General features: G+C 41.3%; 1 protein-coding gene across 3 annotated transcripts in view; it reads left to right on the top strand.

Moving 5' to 3' along the window:
• The window catches only part of OCA2 (OCA2 melanosomal transmembrane protein), a 284,022-nt gene that overhangs the window by 820 nt on the left and 262,794 nt on the right, over window positions 1–20,408 (top strand). The gene's annotated exons all lie outside the window — the stretch shown is intronic.

Below are 20,408 nucleotides of genomic sequence, written 5' to 3'. Positions count from 1 at the left end.
TCCTTGTGTTTACAAGGCAGTGCCCTGTAACCTAAATCATCTAGGAAATGCCATCCCCGAGGTGTGCATGAGGTGAGCTAGGGGGTGAGCATGAGGTCTGCTGTCCAGGCCCCGGGGCAAGGCCTGCCTGGGCTTGGAGGGCCTGGGAGATTGAATACGTCTAGGGGATACTTGTGCTGTGCTGTGCTTGGTCACTCAGATGTATCTGATTCCATGTGAACCCATGGACTGTAGCCGCCAGGCTGTCTGTCCATGGGGATTCTCCAGGCAAGAATACTGGAGTGGTTTGCCATGCCCTCCTCCAGGGGATCTTCTTAAATCAGGGGTCGAACCCAGGTTTCCCAGATTGCAGGCAGATTCTTTACCATCTGAGCCATCAGGGAAGCCCTCTCACATAATTGCCTTTAAGGATTAAATCTCAGGTTAGTTGGGAGAGAAGAGATGAGGAGCTAACCTGTTCTAGGGAGCAGATGGGGTTTTAATAAGCCTGTGCTAAATTGTTGCTTTTAGGAGCAAGGAAAATTCCTCTCAGGGAAAATGTGCGAAGTCTAAGACTGAATAGCTGGTATGAGCACTTGGGCTTGACACCACAACAAGTTATTTTCTGGATATAATGGCTCATTGGGAGGCAAGTTCCCAAGACAAAGGGCGTCCCCAGCCCAGGAGGGCCGTGGGGATACGGAGGAAATGTTCTGCCTGAACTGTGGGATGACATCTGCTCTCACTGCTGACTTAACCCACGTAAACACTAGTCAGATGAGAGCTCTAGGTAAACTGTAACTCTGTGTTTAGTTGCTTTGTGATCCTATGGAGTATAGCCACCAGGCTCCTCTGTTCGTGGGGATTCTCCAGGCAAGAATACTGGAGTGGGTTGCCATGCCCTTCTCCAGGGTATCTTCTCAACTCAGGGGTTGAACCCAGGTCTCCCGCATTGCATGCAGATTCTTTACCATCTGAGCCAAATTGTAAAGGATTGCACAAAAACTACCTCTTATTGTAGATTTAGTTTACAAATGCTTGAGTGCCATTGTTCAAATCAGGTATAATGTTGGGGTGATTTAGGAATATAAGTCTCTAAATATTTATGGCACTGATGAAAAGCAAATGCTGATACCATTCTTGTTCTCTGAGAAGCCATGACACTCTTGGGGTTAAGTGAGATCTGAGATCATCAGGAATCATGGGGTAGGGGGAGACTCTAGCTGCTGCTACAGATCTGGGTGCCTCAATGCCTGAGGAAGGTTTTAAGCCTGAGTCCAGGGCATCATGTGCATGTTGGAAAGATCGCCGTGATTAGATGATGGGGAGCAGCTAGGAGGTTCTAGAAAGCCACTGTAGAGTCCTGCCAGCTGAGAGGTGACTGCAGTCAGGTCAGGGAGGCTCTGCTTAGGTGAGGGTCTGCAGAATCAGAGGGAGTCATCAGAGGTGCTCCTGGTTGTGTGTACCTGAATGGTCACAGGGCCCCAGAGGAAGGAACAGGTTTTGGGACTTCTGCAGAGGTGTTTGGGCACCTTGGAGACACTGGGGTAGATAAGAAGGCAGCTGGAACACAGTGGTCTGGGCTGCAGAAGGGGACTGGTGAATCACATGTCCATGAGTGAGAACCTCACTTGCTGGTTAGATTTTACAGTTTTGTGCTTTCAGTTGTGCTGTACTGCGGGATATGTGGAGGTGCTTGCCTACTGTTCGGGGAACTGCTTGCCTGGGCAGGATGCCCCCATGCTAAGGCACCTGAGACCCCAAGTACAAGGAGTTGCACTTGGCAAGGGGAGTAGCAGGACTCAACTGCAGCGCAAGTGTCTTTTCGGGGAGGGAGAGCTCTGTCTCCTACGATGGGGAGAGAGAGAGAGAGGCCTGAGCACAGAGTGGGACCTCCAAGTTCTTCCTCACCTGGGGCTTCCCAGGTGGCACTAGTGGTAAAGAACCCGCCTGCCAAGGCAGGAGACAAAAGAGACTTGGGTTTGATCCTTGGATCAGGAAGATCCTCTGGAGGAGGGCATGGCAATCCACTCCAGTATTCATGCCTGGAGAAACCCATGGACAGAGGAGGCTGGCAGGTCACAGTCCATGGGGTCGCAGAGTCTGACACCACTGAAGCAACTTGACACATGCACACCAAGTTCTTCTCAAGGCTCAGAGGAAGATAGCTCTTTTGTCTGAACTAAAAGTTGAAAATTATATTTTATTCAGGGGGTTTTCTGAGGACTCAAGCCCCAGAAGATAGCCTTTCAGATATTTCTGAGGGATTGCTTTGAAGATGTAAGAGAGTAGCCAAGATATATAGGAATTTTTGCGGCAGAAACCAGGTAGTCGGAGCATCAAAAGATAAATGTTAATTGAAAGGAACCAGATAGCCCAAGGAATTTAGTGCTTTTCTTTGTAGGAGAAGATGCTAGCATCTGGACCCACTGAAATCACTCCTTTGATATGCATCTCAGCTCTCCAGGGCCTGCATCCCACCTGCTTCCTCCACCCTGAACCTCCTCAGGGTGCAGTTGGCGGTGGCTATAGGGGCTGCTGGCTTCACTGTCACAGTGTCCTTTGTTTACTGATACAGTAGGCAATATTCTTTGTCCCCACTTTACAAAGAGAACAGAGGGCTTCCCTGGTGGGCCAGTGGTTAAGAATCCACCTTGCAACTCAGGGGCAATGGTTTGATCCCTCCTCTGGGAAGATCCCCCGTGTCTCAGGGCAGCTCAGCCACTGTGCCACACCTACTGAGCCTGTGCTCTAGAGTCTTTGCTCCACAGCAGGAGAAGCCACCTCAGTGAGAAGCCCTCACACCGTGACTAGAGAATAGCCTCCCCTCCCTACAACTAGAGTAAGCCCATGCACAGCCACAAAGACCCAGTGCAGCCAAAGATAATTAAAGATGTAAAATTAAAAAGAGAGAACATAAAAGGGGGCTTTTAACCCAGTTCATTGATTGCAAGAGCCATCTGAAGGGATTAAGGATCAGACTTCACAGTCTCGGTCCTGGCCTGGAGTGGGATAAGGGAAAAGGCACCCACACTGCCGTCACTGGGAAAGGCCTGTCTCTGTGTACTGGGTGGGCCAATTCCTGGTGGCCTCTACAATCCCAGAGTCGATTCCTGCACCTTCTCTGGGCTTCATCACCTAGAAAGACTGCACCAAATGCAGAAGACCCAGTCACACCCACAGGGATGTAGCTACCTGGACAGTTCTACATCAAGAAGGAAACTTTGGTCCTGAATGGTTTTGTGGAGAGGGACATTATATAACTGGGTGTGTTCTCAGGACTTAGACATTGTCTATAGGAGGAAGGAATTGCCTGTGGAATGATTTCTATTTAATAATAAAGTTTTCGCAGCAGCTAATGTGCTTTTAGTCTGTCGTCTGTTTTCATTATTGCATTATGTCAAATGATGAAAGAACATGGAGAAAAGTGTTCTTAAAATTTACAAAGAAACTGTTTTCCACATAATGTGTATTGCTACTGCTGGTTTATGTACTACTGTAAAAGCACCAGGCTAGGAGAAGGCAATGGCACCCCACTCCAGTACTCTTGCCTGGAAAATCCCATGGACTGAGGAACCTGGTAGGCTGCAGTCCATGGGTCACAAAGAGTCGGACACGACTGAGCAACTTCACTTTCTCTTTTCACGTTCATGCATTAGAGAAGGAAATGGCAACCCACTCCAGTATTCTTGCCTGGAGAATCCCAGGGATGGGGGAGCCTGGAGGGCTGCCGTCTATGGGGTCGCACAGAGTTGGACATGACTGAAGCGACTTAGCAGCAGCAGCAGCATTGTATTAAGTCATTCACTTTATTCAATTGGCCTGTCTGTGCAGAAGAGGGGACCACATCCCAAAGACAACTATAACAGCACCACAACATGCACAGTGTACCAAGGAGGTGCTTGTTTAGGTGTAGTCTTGCTGGGCTGAAGGCTACTCAGGGCAGGTTCCTAGGACTTGCCACTCTGAGTTCCACTTCCTGTTCTTATGTCTCTGCTGGCTCATTGGCACCAAACCTAGAATGCAAAGAAATTCTATTATGCCCATAAAATCCTAGCCAAATTCTGCTCACACGGCCATCATGGAAGGGCTGTGGGTATCTGGCCCCGGCTGGAGCATAGAGAACACAGCTCTCTTAATCCCCTTTTCTTTTTTATTTTTGATTCTTTTTTCCCCTCTATTTTTTAATTGGAGGGTAATTGCTTTACAATATTGTGTTGGCCTCTGCCATACATTAACATGAATCAGCCACAGGTATATATAATCCCCTCCCTCCTTAAACCCTTTCCTATTTCCCACCCCATCCCACCCCTCTAGTTTGTCACAGAGCACTGGGTTGAGGTCCTTGTGTCACACAGCAGATTCCCACTTGCAGTCTGTTTTATATACGGTAAGTGGTGCTAGTGGTAAAGAATCTGCCTGTCCGTGCAGGAGACGTAAGAGACACAGGTTTGATTCCTGAGTCAGAAAGATCTCCTGGAGGAGGGCATGGCAACCCACTCCAGTATCCTTGCCTGGAGAATCCTATGAGCAGAGGAGCCTGGCAGGCTACCGTCCATAGAGTCGCACAGAGTCGGACATGACCAAAGTAACTTAGCACACAAAGTATATGCTTCCATGCTGCTCTTTGAATTTGTCCCTCCTTCTCCTTCCCCCACTGTGTTCGCAAGTCTGTTCTCTATGTTTGCATCTCCACTGTTCCCCTGCAGATAGGTTCATCAGTACCATTTTGTCTAGATTCCATATGAATGCAGTAACATACAATATTTTTCTTCCTTTTTCTGACTTACTTCACTCTGTATAATAGACTAGGTTCATCCACCTCATTAGGACTGACTCAGATGCATTCTTTTCTTTTTTGTAGCTGAGTAACATTCCATTTTATATATGTACCACAGCTACCGTATCCATTAATCTGTCAAGGGACATCTAGGTTGCTTCTATTTCCTATCTATTGTAAAAAGTGCTGCAACAAACATTGGGGTACATGTGTCTCTTTCAATTATGGCTTTCTCAGGGTAAGTACCTAGTGTTGGCATTTGGGTCATATGATAGTTCTATTCCCAGTTTTTTAAAAGAATCTCTATACTGTTCTCCATAGTGGCTGTATCAACTTACATTCCCACCAACAGTGCAAGACGGTACCCTTTTCTCCACATTCTCTCCAGCATTTATTGTTTATAGACTTTTTAATGATGGCCATTCTGACTGGTGTGAGGTGATACCTTGTTGTAGTTTTGGTTTGCATTTCTCTAATGATGAGTGATTAAGAAAATTAGAGATACCAAGGCAACATTTCATGCAAAGATGGGCTCGATAAAGGACAGAAATGGTATGGACCTAACAGAACCAGAAGATATTAAGAAGAGGTGGCAGGAATACACAAAAGAACTGTACAAAAAAATCTTCATGACCAAGATAATAATAATGATGTGATCACTAACCTAGAGCCAGACATCCTAGAATGTGAAGTCAAGTGGGCCTTAGAAAGCATCACTACGAACAAACCTAGTGGAGGTGATGGAATTCCAGTTGAGCTATTTCAAATCCTGAAAGATGATGCTGTGAAAGTGCTGCACTCAATATGCCAGCAAATTTGGAAAACTCAGCAGTGGCTACAAGATTGGAAAACGTCGGTTATCATTCCAATCCCAAAGAAAGGCAATGTGAAAGAATGCTCAAACTACCACACAATTGCACTCATCTCACAGGCGAGTAGAGTAATGCTCAAAATTCTCCAAGCCAGGCTTCAGCAATACTTGAACCATGAACTTCCAGATGTTCAAGCTGGTTTTAGAAAGGGCAGAGGAACCAGAGACCAAATTGCCAACATCTGCTGGATCATCAAAAAAGCAACAGAGTTCCAGAAAAACATCTATTTCTGCTTTATTGACTATGCCAAAGCCTTTGACTATGTGGATCACCATAAACTGTGGAAAATTCTGAAAGAGATGGGAATCCCAGACCACCTGACCTGCCTCTTGAGAAACCTATATGCAGGTCAGGAAGCAACAGTTAGAACTGGACATGGAACAACAGACTGGTTCCAAATAGGAAAAGGAGTACGTCAAGGCTGTATATTGTCACCCTGCTTATTTAACTTCTATGCAGAGTACATAATGAGAAACGCTGGGCTGGAAGAAGCACAAGCTGGAATCAAGATTGCCGGGAGAAATATCAATCACCTCAGATATGCAGATGACACCACCCTTATGGCAGAAAGTGAAGAGGAACTAAAAAGCCTCTTGATGAAAGTGAAAGAGGAGAGTGAAAAAGTTGGCTTAAAGCTCAACATTCAGAAAATGAAGATCATGGCATCTAGTCCAATCACTTCATGGGAAATAGATGGGGAAACAGTGGAAACAGTGTCAGACTTTATTTTTGGGGGCTCCAAAATCACTGCAGATAGTGACTGCAGCCATGAAATTAAAAGACACTTACTCCTTGGAAGGAAAGATATGACCAACCTAGATAGCATATTGAAAAGGAGAGACATTACTTTGCCAATAAATGTCCATCTAGTCAAAGCTATGGTTTTTCCAGTGGTCATGTATGGATGTGAGAGTTGGACTGTGAAGAAAGCTGAGCGCCGAAGAATTGGTGCTTTTGAAATGTGGTGTTGGAGAAGACTCTTGAGAGTCCCTTGGACTGCAAAGAGATCCAACCAGTCCATTCTGAAGGAGATCAGCCCAGGGATTTCTTTGGAAGGAATGATGCTAAAGCTGAAACTCCAGTACTTTGGCCACCTCATGCGAAGAGTTGACTCATTGGAAAAGACTCTGATGCTGGGAGGGATTGGGGGCAAGAGAAGGGGATGACAGAGGATGAGATGGCTGGATGGCATCACCGACTCGATGGACGTGAGTCTGAGTGAACTCTGGGAGTTGGTGATGGACAGGGAGGCCTGCCATGCTGCGATTCATGGGGTCGCAAAGAGTTGGACACGACTGAGCGACTGAAATGAACTGAATGATGAGTGATGTTTAGCATCATGTGTTTGTTGGCCATCTGTATGTCTTCTTTGGAGAAATATCTGTTTGGGTCTTTCAGCCATTTTTTGATTGGGTTGTTTGTTTTTCTGCTGTTGAGCTGAATGAACTGTTTATTTGCAGTTCCCATTCTGAGGGTTGTCTTTTAATCTTGTTTAGTGTTTTTTTTTTCTGTGAAAAATCTTTTAAGGTTAATTAAGTCCCATCTGTTTACTTTTGTTTCTATTTCCATTACTCTAGGAAGTGGGTCAAAGAGGATCTTGCTGTGATGTATGTCAAAGAGAATATCACCTATGTTTTTCTCTAAGAGCTTTATAGCTTCTGGCCTTACATTTAAATCTTTAATCCATTTTGAGTTTATTTTTGTGTGTGGTGTTGAAAAGTGTTCTAGCTTCATTCTTTTACATGTAGCTGTCCATTTTGTCCCAGCACCACTTATTGAAGAGGCTGTCTTTTCTCCACTGTATTTTCTTGCCTCCTCTGTCAAGATAAGGTGCCCATAGATATGTGGGTTTATCTCTGGACTTTCTGTCTTGTTCCATTGATCTATATTTCTGTTTTTGTGCCAATACCATACTGTCTTACTGACTGTAGTTTTGTAATATAGTCTGAAGTCAGGAAAGTTGATTCCTCCAACTCCTATCTTCTTTTTCAAGATTACTTCGGCTATTTGTGATCTTTTGTGTTTCCATACAAATTGTGAAATTTTTTGTTCTAGTGCTGTGAAAAATACCATTAGTAGTTTGATTGTTGTCATTCACTCATTCAGTTGTATCAGACTCATTGCAACCCCTTAGACTGCAGCATACCAGGCTTCCCTGTCCTTCACAATCTCCCAGAGTTTGCTCAAACTCATGTCCATTGAATTGGGGATGCCATCCAAGCATCTCACTTTCTGTCATCCCCTTCTCTTACTGACCTCAATCTTTCCCATCATCAGGGTCTTTTCCAGTGAGTCAGCTCTTCACATCAGGTGGCCAAAGTATTGGAGTTTCAGTTTCAGCATCAGTCCTTCTGATGAATATTCAAGGTTGATTTCTTTTAGTGTTGACTGGTTTGATCTCCTTGCAGTCCATGGGACTCTCAAGAGTCTTCTCCAGTGCCACAGGTCAAAAGCATCAATCCTTTGGTGTTCAGCCTTTTTTATGGTCCAACTCTCACATCCATACAAAATGACTACTGGAAAAAATCATAGCTTTGACTACAAGGACTTTTGTTGGCAAAGTGATGTCTCTGCTTTTTAAAATGCTATCTAGGTTTGTAATAGCTTTTCTTCCAAGGAGCAGGTGTCTTTTAATTTCATGGCTGCAGTCACCATCTGCAGTGCTTTTGGAGCCCAAGAAAATAAAGTCTGTTACAGTTTCCATTTTTCCCCCATCTATTTGCCATGATTTCCTAAAGGAAATCAGTCCTGAATATTCATTGGAAGGACTGTTGTTGAAGCTGAAACTCCAATACTTTGGCTACGTGATGCGAAGAGCTGATTCATTTGAAAAGACCCTGATGGTGGGAAAGATTGAAGGCAGGAGGAGAAGGGGATGACAGAGGATGAGATGGTTGGATGGCATCGCCGACTCAATGGACATGAGTTTGAGTAAACTCTGGGAGTTGGTGATGGACAGGGAGGCTTGACGTGCTGCGGTCCTTGGGGTCACAAAGAGTCAGACATGATTGAGCGACTGAACTGAACTGAACTAACTGAACTGAACTAATTTGCCATGAAGTGATGGGACTGGATGCTGTGATCTTAGTTTTTTGATGTTGAGTTTTAGCCAGCTTTTTTGTTCTCTTTCATCTGTATCAAGAGGCTCTTTAGTTCCTCTTTGCTTTATGCAATTTGGGTAGTATCATCTGCATATCTGACATGATTGAATTTTTCCTGGAAATCTTGATTCCAGCTTATGCTTCATTCAGCCTGGCATTTCACATGATGTACTCAGCATATAAACAAATAAGCAGGGTGACAATATACAACCTTGACATACTCCTTTCCCAATTTTGAACCAGTCTTTTGTTCCATATCTGGTTCTAACTGTTGCTTCTTAACCTGCATACAGGTTTCTCAGGAGGCAGGTAGTTTGATAGGGATTGCATTGAATCCATAGATTGCTTTGGGCAGTGTAGTCACTTTTCCAATATTGATTCTTCCAATCCAAGAACATGGAATATCTCTCCATCTGTTTGTGTCATCTTTGATTTCTTTCATCAGTGTCTTATAGTTTTCTGCATACAGGTCTTTTGCATCTTTAGGTAGGTTTATCCCTGGGTATTTTATTCTTTTTGTTGCAATGGCAAATGGGATTGTTTCCTTAATTCTCTTTCTGATTTTTTCCAAACTATGTTGAATAACAGTGGTGGGAGTGGGCACCGTTTTCTTGTCCCTCATCTTAGAGGAAATGCTTTGAGTTCTTCACCATTGAGAATAATGTTTTCTGTGGGTTTGTTGTATATGGCCTTTATTATATTGAGGTAGTTTTCTTCTATGCCTACTTTCTGGAGAATTTTTATCATAAATGAGTGTTTAATTTGTTGAAAACTTTTTCTGCCTCTGTAGAGATGATCATATGGTTTATATCTTTCAGTTTGTTGATATGCTGTATCACAATGATTGATTTGCATATATTGAATAATCCTTGCATCCCTGGGATAAATCCCACTTATTGATCCTCCATTCTTAATGCCTCCATCGTTGAGCTTCCCCTCAGGCCTGGAACAGTGAACAACAGCTGCTGGACCAGGTCAGGAAAGACACAGGGGTAGAACCCACTGCCCTCCCAGCAGGGCATGCCCAGTCATCTCCCCCTGGGCACTGTCCCCTGGCCGCCCTTGTACCCAGTGTTGTCAACTGACGGGTCCCTCCCATCAGCCTCTGGGCACATCCTCTGGGCACCGCAACTAGGCTAGTTGGGAGGAGTCAGAGCCAGAGGGCAGAACAGATAGCATAGGTGGATGTATTTAAAAGGACAGGTGTGACTGTGACATTCCACTGGGTCTGAAATGTCAGCCATGACCATCATTTTTTTTTTTTTTTCCTAAATTGGTGGAAACTTGGTTATTTTGGTGTGGAAATCTGACTGACTGGAGGGTTCCTGCTCCAGATGGTCAGGGTGCCAGGGATGGTACCTCTCCTGCTCACTGCAGGTGTCTGTCCCAGCCCAAGCTTACCCTTATATTTTGACCAGGCCCTCTTCCGTGGAGTTCTCAGGGTGAGCACTAGACATCTTTCAATAGATCAGTTGCATGGGGTTCAGTGGGATGAGACCAGACTTAGGCTTTGGGTTCAGTGGAAGTTCAGCCAGGGGCGGGGGTGCTGGCGAGTGTTCCCAGTGGACATGCTGTGGGCTGGGGTTTTCCAATCACATGTGTAAGAGGTGCAAGCAGGAGGATTTGGGATATGTTTAGAGGAACAGGATGAGGAACATAAGAGAAAGAGAGGGACCTCTGGGTGAGCAGAGCCCTCAGTCACCCTGAGAAAGTGAGCTGAGCAAGAACAGAGTCACTGGGCAGTGATGAGCAGGAATGCAGAGGAGGCTGAGGTGGGAGCCTGAGCTCAGGGAAGGTTGGAATGGGAGATAAACATCTTCAGAGTGGCCTGTGTCTAAAGCCCTGAGACTGAAATCTAGGGAGGGAGGGCTCAAGACAAAGGCTGGGAAGAGTGGAGGGAGTCAGCAAAGGAGAATGAGAAGAAGAACCAGAGGGCCAGGGAGTCGTGGGACCAGAAGGAAGGGTGCTTGCACAGTAGGATGCTGAGAACCCCGGAGAGGGACAGAGTTGAGAGTTTACCAGTGACCTTGGCAAGTTTTTTTTCATCAAACTGGGGGACATAATCTTGGGTGGAGTGGGTTCAATAAAGGAGAAATGAATATAGTCTTGAGAAGTTGTGCTATATAGAACAGGAGAGGAACTGGGTAGTGGCTGAATGACTCTGGGAAGACAGGGAGATTCAATTTTTTATTTTGAGGCAATTGTATATATACATGCAATTGTAAGAAATAGTAGTGAGATGCCCTGAACCCTTTACAAAGTTTCCTCCAGTGGCAAACCTCATGCAAAATTATAGTACAACATGGCTGCCAGGATGCCAAGATAATAGGGCATCCCATCACCAAAGGACCATCGTGTTGCCCTTTTTCAACACTTACATTCCATCCACCCCACCCCACACTTAACCGGGAGAAACAGCTAAGCTGGTCCCGTTTCTATAATTTTGTCATTTCAATAATGTTTCACACATAGAATCATATGATATGTAACCTTTTGTGAATAGCTTATCTCTGTGAAAGTGCATTCATGCAAGTTGTTGCATGTTTCAGTGGCTTGTGAGTATAAATGTCCCATGATAATATCATTTGTTTAACCACTCACATGCTTTTTCTTTCAGTTCTTTTTTTAACTTTATTAAAGTATAATTAACAAATAGACAAGTATTATACATATTTAAGCAGAAAATGATGTTTTGATAACACCCATTTCTTTCCTTTTTTTCCAGCAAATGTCATTTATTGTTATTAATAATGTTTTTCTTTCTTTTATTATAATTGATTTATACTATATTTAGTCCAGGTGTACAATATAGTGATTCAATATTTTGGTAGATTATACTGATATAAAGTTATTCTAAAATATTGGCCATATCCCCTGTGCTGTAAATTGTATACTTGTATCACAGTTATATTTTTTAAATTACAAAATGTATGATTTTACACATTTACAGGAGACTTGGAAAACACATAACAAAGTTACATATAGTTTCATTATTAAAATTATTTTTAAAGTAGATAAATTAATATTTTTGGTTTGAGTTTCAATGTCAAACATTCAAAAGTTAATAGAATGATTATACAGAGAAGCAGAAGGATATGGTAGACCTGAAAAACACCATGAGCCAATTCAACATAATTAAGATTTATACAGTTTTCACACAACAATAGGATATAAATTCTAGTCAAGTTCCCATAGACTATTAACTAGGAGACACTGGAATAGATCCAGGGACATAAAACAAGGTGGAAAAATTTCACGGTCTAAAAGTATTGAAGTCATACAGAGTCTGTTCTCTGTTAACTGTGGAATTATGTTAGAAATCAATGTCAAACTATATTTGAAAATAGCTCACATATTTTGAAGTACAGTGTGAAGAGAGAGATTTACCAAGAGAGATCTTTGACTTAGCCATTGAAAGCCTCAATAAAGTTAGAAGGCTGAAAAACCACAGAGAGTGATTGCAGAGAAGAAAGTTAAATTTAAATGAGAAATTAATATACAAGATAACTTTAAAAAACTATGTATTTGGAAATTAAATGTTCACCTTTAAATGATAGGTATATCTAAGAAGCCATAACAAGAAAAAGTAGAAAATACTTGTGATAGAATAAACATGAAGAGAATTTACCAGAATTTGTTGCATGCAGCTGAAGCTGCTCAGTGCAGTTAAATAAGGTGTGAAAATAAATAGACACTAGAACAAACTTGTGAGAAATTTGAACGAAATCTGTACTTTAGTTAATAATACTGTATCACATGTTATTTCCTATTGTTTTTCTTTTTAATAACATAGTATATCTTTATATTCTCAGAATTGGATTAGGATTTTCATGACTCATTCAAAATTTTTTTTAAATCACTAAAATAACCTTTCTAGACTTTAGCAGTAACACTAAATGTCAGAATAAATGGAACTATATCAAAGTTTTGACTGAATGTAAATTAGAAACATCGCATTCTAGTCAAACAAGTGGAACTAAAATGTCATAAATTTGTTTAGCTAGGCAAAATTCTTAAGGTTTTCAAAATATATATGTTATATTATACTTACTATTTATACATGACTTCCCTGGTGGCTCAGGGGTAAAAAGCCTGCCTGCAATGCAGGAGCCTCAGGAGAAGCCAGTTTGATCCCAGGGTCAGGAAGATCCCCTGGAGGAGAAAATGGCAACCCACTCTAGTATTCTCGCCTGGAGAATTCCGTGGACAGGGGAGCCTGGTGGGCTACAGTCAATGGAGTCGCAAAGAGTCAGACATGACTGAGCAACTTTCACTTACTATTTATATAGGTATACATAAAACTTTTTCTACTGAATTGATAAAGGCTTGAAAAGAACAGCAAAAGAGACATCCCATGGCTACGTAATTATTAGCTCCCAACCTAAAGAAAAACCAGTTGTAGGGCAAGATACATTGCTACACAGGCTTAAGGAAAGCATGAGTGCGAATGTTCAGTTCAGTTCAGTCACTAATTCGTGTCCGACTCTTTGTGACCCCATGAACTGCAGCACGCCCGGCCTCCCTGTCCATCACAAACTCCCGAAGTCCACCTAAACCCATGCCCATTGAGTCACTGATGCCATCCAACCAGCTCATCCTCTGTTGTCCCCTTCTCCTCCTGCCCTCAATCTTTCCCAGCACCAGGGTCTTTTCCAATGAGTCAGCTCTTCGCATCAGGTGTCCAAAGTATTGGAGTTTTGGCTTGAACATTAGTTCTTTCAATGAACACCCAGGACTGATCTCCTTCAGAATGGACTGGTTGGATCTCCTTGCAGTCCAAGGGACTCTCAAGAGTCTTCTCCAACACCACCATTCAAAAGCATCAATTTTTCAGCACTCAGCTTTCTTCACAGTCCAACTCTCACATCCATACATGACCACTGGAAAAACCATAGCTTTGACGGACCTTTGTTGGCAAAGTAATGTCTCTGCTTTTGAATATGCTTTCTAGGTTGGTCATAACTTTCCTTCCAAGGAGTAAGCGTCTTTTAATTTCATGGCTTCAATTACCATCTGCAGTAATTTTGGAGCCCAGAAGAATAAAGTCAGCCAGTGTTTCCACTGTTTTCCCCATCTATTTTCCATGAAGTGATGAGACCGTATGCCATGATCTTAGTTTTCTGAATGTTGAGCTTTAAGCCAACTTTTTCACTCTCCACTTTCACTTTCATCAAGAGGCTTTTTAGTTCCTCTTCACTTTCTGCCATAAGGGTGGTGTCATCTGCATATCTGAGGTTATTGATATTTCTCCAGCTCTCTGGAAGTTCATGGTTCATGGAAGTCTACCATATCTTGTACTAATACAGTCACTCATTTTTTTTTTTTTTTTGATTAATGCTTGAATGATATATCTTTCTCCATCTTTTTACTTTTAGTCTACCTATCTTGTTATTTTGTAGTGAATTTCGTGTAGATTGCCCACACTCTGTGTTAGTGGCTCAGTTGTGCCTGACTCTGCAATCACATGGACTGTAGCATGCCAGTCTCCTCTGTTCATGGGATTCTCTAGGAAAGAATACTGAAGTGGGTTGCCATTCCCTTCTCCATGGGATCATCCCGATCCAGGGATCAGACTTGGGTCTCCTGCATTGCAGGCAGATTCTTTAGTTGTGCTTTTTAGCCTGTAGGGTTGCAAAGAGTTGGACACGACTGAAGGGACTTAGCATGCATGCATATATTATAGGGCTTCCCTGGTGGCTCAGATGGTAAAGATTTTCCTAATCAACCCTGACTATTCAATGGAAGGCCTGATACTGAAGCTGAACCTCCAATACTTTGGCCACCTGGTGTGAAGAGTCAACTCATTGGAAAAGACCCTGATGCTGGGAAAGATTGAGGGCAAGAGGAGAACGGGGTGACAGAGGATAAGATGTATAGATGGTATCACTGACTCAGTGGACATGAGTTTGAGCAAACTCAGGGGATAGTGAGGGATAGGGAAGCCTGGCATGCTGCAGTCCATGGGATCAAAAACAGATGGACATGACTTAGCAACTGAACCATAACAACATACATTGATAACCAGATCAGAGAGTGTTAACAATTTTCCCTTCAAAAATCAAGCATAATGTAGAAAATTCCAGAGAGAGAAAATGCATTGTTTTTACCCATATTTTTCGTGTTTTCATTGTTGTTTTTACCTTGCTGCTGCTCCAAAACTTATCTTTCCTTTTTTTGTTTAGAGGAACTTTCTTTAGCCATTCTTTTAGGATAGGTCTACTGGCAACAAATTCTTGCAGTTTTCTCTCACCTAAGGTCTTGATTTCCCCTACATTCCTAAAGGATATATTCTCTATATAGAGGATTCTGGGTTGACAGTTCTTTCTTTTCATTACTTGAAAACTATGATGCCACTTCTTCTGGCCACTGTGGGTTTTGTATTTGAATTTTTTCCCATGTGGTGACATCTTCAGTTTTCTCTTAATGGTTTCAAGAGAAAGATTTAGATTTCAATAGTTTGACTACAGTATATCTTGGTATAGATTTCTTTGGGTTTATCTTCTTTGGAATTTACAAATGTCTTCAATGTGTAGGTAGATGTACTTTCTCAAACTTGGGAAATTTTCAACCATTCTTTCTTTTTTTTTTTTAATGGGATATAGTTGCTTTATAATGTTGTACAACAAAGTGAATTAATTATATATATACATATATCCACTCCCTCTTGGATCTCCTCTCATCCTCAATTCCCACCCATCTAGATCACCAGAGAACACCAAGCTGAAAGCCTTAGGCTGCACAGAAGGTTCCCACCAACTGTCTGTTTTACACATGGCAGTGCCCATACATCAATCCTAGTGTCCCAGTTTATCTGATTGACTCCCCTCACTGTGCCCACACATCCATTATCTATACCTGCATCTCTATTCCTGGCCTGCAAATAGGTTAATCTGTATCATTTTTCTACATTCCACATATCAGTTCAGTCTCTCAGTCGTGTCTGACTTTTTGCGACCACAAGGACTGCAGCATGTCAGGCTTCCCTGTCCATCACCAACTCCTGGAGCTTGCTCTAACTCTGTCCATTGAGTCGGTGATGCCATCCAACCATCTCATCCTCTGTCGTTCCCTTCTCCTCCTGCCTTCAGTCTTTCCTAGCATCAGGGTCTTTTCAAGTGAGTCAGTTCTTCGCATCATGTGGCTAAAATATTGGAGCTTCAGCTTCAGCATCAGTCCTTCCAATGAATATTCAGGATTGACTGGTTTGATCTCCTTGCAGTCCCAGGAACTTTGAAGAGTCTTTTCCAACACCAAATTTAAAAATCATCAATTCTTTGGTGCTCAGCTTTCTTTATAGTACAACTCTCACATTCATACATGACTACTGGAAAAACCATAGTTTTGACTAGACAGACCTTTGTCAGCAAGATAATGTCTCTGCTTTTTAATATGCTGTCTAGTTTGGTCATAACTTTCCTTCCAAGGAGCAAGCATCTTTTAATTTCATGGCTACAGTCACCATCTGCAGTGATTTTGGAGCTCAAAGAAATAAAGTCTCTCATTTTTTCCCCATCTATTTGCCATGAAGTGATGGGACCAGATGCCATGATCTTAGTTTTTTTGAATGTTGAGTTTTTCATTCTCTTCTTTCACTTTCATCAAGAGGCTGTTTAGTTCTTCTTTGCTTTCTGCCATAAAGGTGGTGTTATCTGCATACCTAAGGTTATTGATATTTTCCCTGGCAATCTTGATCCCAGCTTGTGCTTCATCTAGCCTTGCAGTTTGCATAATGTACTCTGCATATAATTTAAATAAGCAGGGTGATAATATACAGCTTTGATGTACTCCTTTCACAATTTGGATCTAGTCTGTTGTTCCATGTCCAGTTCTATTCTTCTTTACCTGCATACAGCACATATATGCGTTAATATATGATTGTTGTTTTTCTCTTTTTGACTTATTTCACTCGGTATGACAGACTCTGTGTGTCTATCCACATCTTTACAAATTACCCAATTTATTCCTTTATATGACTGAATAATATTCCATTTTATATATGTACCACATCTTCTTTAACCATTCTTCTGTCAATGGACATTTAGGTTGCTTCCATGTCCTGGCTACTGTGAATAGTGCTGCAGTGAATACTGGGGTGCATGTGTCTTTCTCATTTATGGTTTTCTCAGGGTATATGCACACTAGTGGGATAGCTTGGTCATGTAATAGTCCTATTTTCAGTTTTTTAAGGAACTGTCATACTGTTCTTCATCATGGCTATGTCAATTTACATTCCCACCACAGTGCAAGAGTTACCCTCTTCATCTTTATTGTTTGTTAATTTTTTGATGAAGATCATTCTGACTGGTGTGATGTGATACCTCATTGTAGTTTTGATGTTCATTTCTTTAATAATGTGCAGGGCTGAGCATCTTTTCTTATGTTTGTTGGCGATTTGTATGTCTTTGGAGAGATGTCTGTTTAGGTCATTTGATAATTTTTCTTTTTATATTGAGCTGCTTGTGCTATTTGTGTATTTTGCAGATTAATCCCTTTGCAGTTGCCTCATTTGCAAACATTTTCTCCCATTCTGAGGGTTGTCTTTTTGTCTCATTTATGTTTTTCTTTGCTGTGCAAGAGGTTTTAAGTTTAATTAGGTCCTATTTATTTATTTCTATTTTTATTTTTATTACTCTAGGAGAGTAAAGTGAAAGTGCTAGTCACTCAGTCATATCTGAATATCTGACTTTTTGCGGCCCCATGAACTGTAGCCCACCAGGATCCTCTGTCCATGCACTTCTCCAGGCAAGAATACTGGAATGGATTTCCATTCCTTCTCCAGGGGATCTTCCCACCCAGGGATCGAACCCAGGTCTCCTGCCCTGCAGGCAGATTATTTACCATCTGAGCCAGAATACTGATGGTGTATTACTCTAGTAGTTAGGTAACAATGATCTTTCTGTGGTTTATGCCAATGAATGTTCTTCCTATGTTTTCCTATAAGAATTTTTAGTGTCCGATTTTACATTTAGGTCTTTATTCTATTTTGAATTTATTTTTGTGTCTGGTGTTGTGTAGTGGTCTCATTTCATTCTTTAACATGTAGCTGTCAGTTTCCCCAGCACCGTTTATTGAAGCCACTGTTTTTTCCATTGTATAGACTTGCCCTTTTTTGTTATGGATTAAGGGACCATAAGTGTGTGGGTTTATCTTTGGGCTCTCTGTCCTGTCTCATTGATCTGTATTTCTGCTTTTGTGCCATTTCCATACTCTCTTGATATTTGTAGACTTCTTTGGGTAGTATTACTATTTTCACAATATTGATTCTTCTAATCCAAAAACATGTTTTTGTCATCTTCGATTTTTTTCATCAGTGTCTTATAGTTTTCTGAGTACAGGTGTTTTATCTCCTTAGATAGGTTTATTTATAGATATTTTATTCCTTTTGATATGATGGTAAATGGGCTCATTTCCTTAATTTTTTATTATCTTTCATTTTTTACTGTATAGGAATGGAGGAGATTTCTGTGCATTACTTTTGTATCATGCAACCTTATCAGATTCATTGATTAGATCTAGTAGTTTTCTGGTGTTATCTTTATGATTTCCTATGTATAGTATCATATAATCTGCAAATAGTGACAGATTACATCTTCTTTTCCAGTTTGGATTCCTTTTTATTTTTTTATTCTCTGATGGCTATGGCTAGGACTTCTAAAACTATTGTTGAATAGTAGTGGTGACAGTGGTCATACTTGTTTTATCCCTTATCTTATTGAGAATGCTATCAGTTTTTCACCACTGAGAAAGATGTTTGCTGTGGATTTGTCATATATGACCCTTATTATATTGAGGTAGATTCTTCTTATACCCACTTTCTGGAGTTTATATATATAAAATATGTTATATATATAAAACAAATGAGTTGAATTTTGTCAAAAGCTTTTTATGCATCTATTCAGGTTATCACATGGTTTTTATTCTTCAATTTGTTACTGTGGTGTATCTCATTGATTGATTTACATATATTGAAGAATCCTTGTATTCCTGGAATAAATCCCACTTTTTCATGGTGTATGATCCTTTCAGTGTGTTGTTGGATTCTGTTTGCTAGTATTTTGTTGAGAATTTTTGTATCTATGTTCATTAGTGAAATTGACTTGTAATTTTCTTTTCTGTGATATCTTTGTCTAGTTTTGTTAACTCGGTGATGGTGGCCTTGTAAAATGAGCTTGAGAGTATTCCTTCCTCTGCAATTTTTTTGAAGAGTTAGAGAAGGATGAGTGTTAGCTCTTCTTTAAATGTTACAGAATTTGCCTGCAAAGCCATCATGTCCTGGACTTTCATTTTTTGGAAGATTTTTCATCATAGTTTTAATTTCATTACTTGTGGTTAATCTGTTCATATTTTCTATTTCCTTTGGTTCAGTCTTGGAAGGTTGTACTTTTCTAAGAATTTGTCCATTTTTTTCTAGGTTATCCATCTTATTGGCATATAGTTGTTTGTAGCAGTCTTAAATGATAATTTGTATTTCTGTGGAGTCAGTTGTAATTTCTCCTTTTTCATTTCTAATTTTATTGATTTTAATATTCTCCTTTTTTCTTGATGAGTTTTGCTAAAGGTTTATCAATATTGTTTTTGTTCCCACAGAACCAGCTTTTTGTTTCATTGATTTTTGTTATTGTTTTCTTCATTTCTATTTCATTTATTTTTCTCTGATCTTTATGATATATTTCCTTCTACTAACTTTGGGTTTTGCTTGTTCTTCTTTCTTTAGTTGCTTCATGTATAAGGCTAAATTGTTTATTTGATATTTTCCTTGTTTCTTGAGGTAGGATTACATTGTCACAAACTTCTCTCTTAAGACTGCTTTTGCTGCATCCCAAACGCTGGGCTGGAGGAAGCACAGGTTGGAATCGAGATTGCTGGGAGAAATATCAATAACCTCAGATAAGCAGAGGACACCACCATTATGGCAGAGAGTGAAGAAGAACTAAAGGGCCTCTTGATAAAAGTGAAAGAGGAGAGTGAAAAAGTTGATTTAAAGCTCAACATTCAGATTATGGCATCTTGTCCCATCACTTCATGGCAAATAGATAGGGAAACAGTGGAAACAGTGGCTGACTTTATTTTTTTTTCACTCCAAAATTACTGCAGATGGTGACTGCAGCCATGAAATTAAAAGATGCTTACTTCTTGGAAGAAAAGTTATGACCAACCTAGACAGCATATTAAAAAGCAGAGATTTCACTTTGTCAAAGGTCCATCTAGTCAATACTGTGGTTTTTCCAGTAGTCATGTATGGATGTGAGAGTTGGACTGTGAAGAAAGCTGAGCGCCGGAGAATTGATGCTTTTCAACTGTGGTGGTACTCTTTAGAGTCCCTTGGACTGCAAGGAGATCCAACCAGTCCACCCTAAAGGAGATCAGTCCTGGGTTTTCATTGGAAAGACTGATGTTGAGGCTGAAACTCCAAAACTTTGGCCACCTGATGTCAAGAGCTGACTCCTTTGAAAAGACCCTGATGGTGGGAAAGATTGAAGGCAGGAGGAGAAGGGGAGAACAGACGATGAGATGGTTGGATGGCATCACCAACTCAATGGACATGGGTTTGGGTGGACTCCAGGAGTTGGTGATAGACAGGGAGGCCTGATGTGCTGCGGTTCATGGGGCCACAAAGAGTCAGACATGACTGAGCGACTGAACTGATAGGTTTGGGGCCATGATGTTTTCACTATC

The sequence above is a fragment of the Bos indicus genome, chromosome 2 (assembly GCF_029378745.1).
Source record: "Bos indicus isolate NIAB-ARS_2022 breed Sahiwal x Tharparkar chromosome 2, NIAB-ARS_B.indTharparkar_mat_pri_1.0, whole genome shotgun sequence".
Lineage (NCBI taxonomy): Eukaryota > Metazoa > Chordata > Mammalia > Artiodactyla > Bovidae > Bos > Bos indicus.
This window is presented reverse-complemented; position numbering and strand designations above follow the sequence as displayed.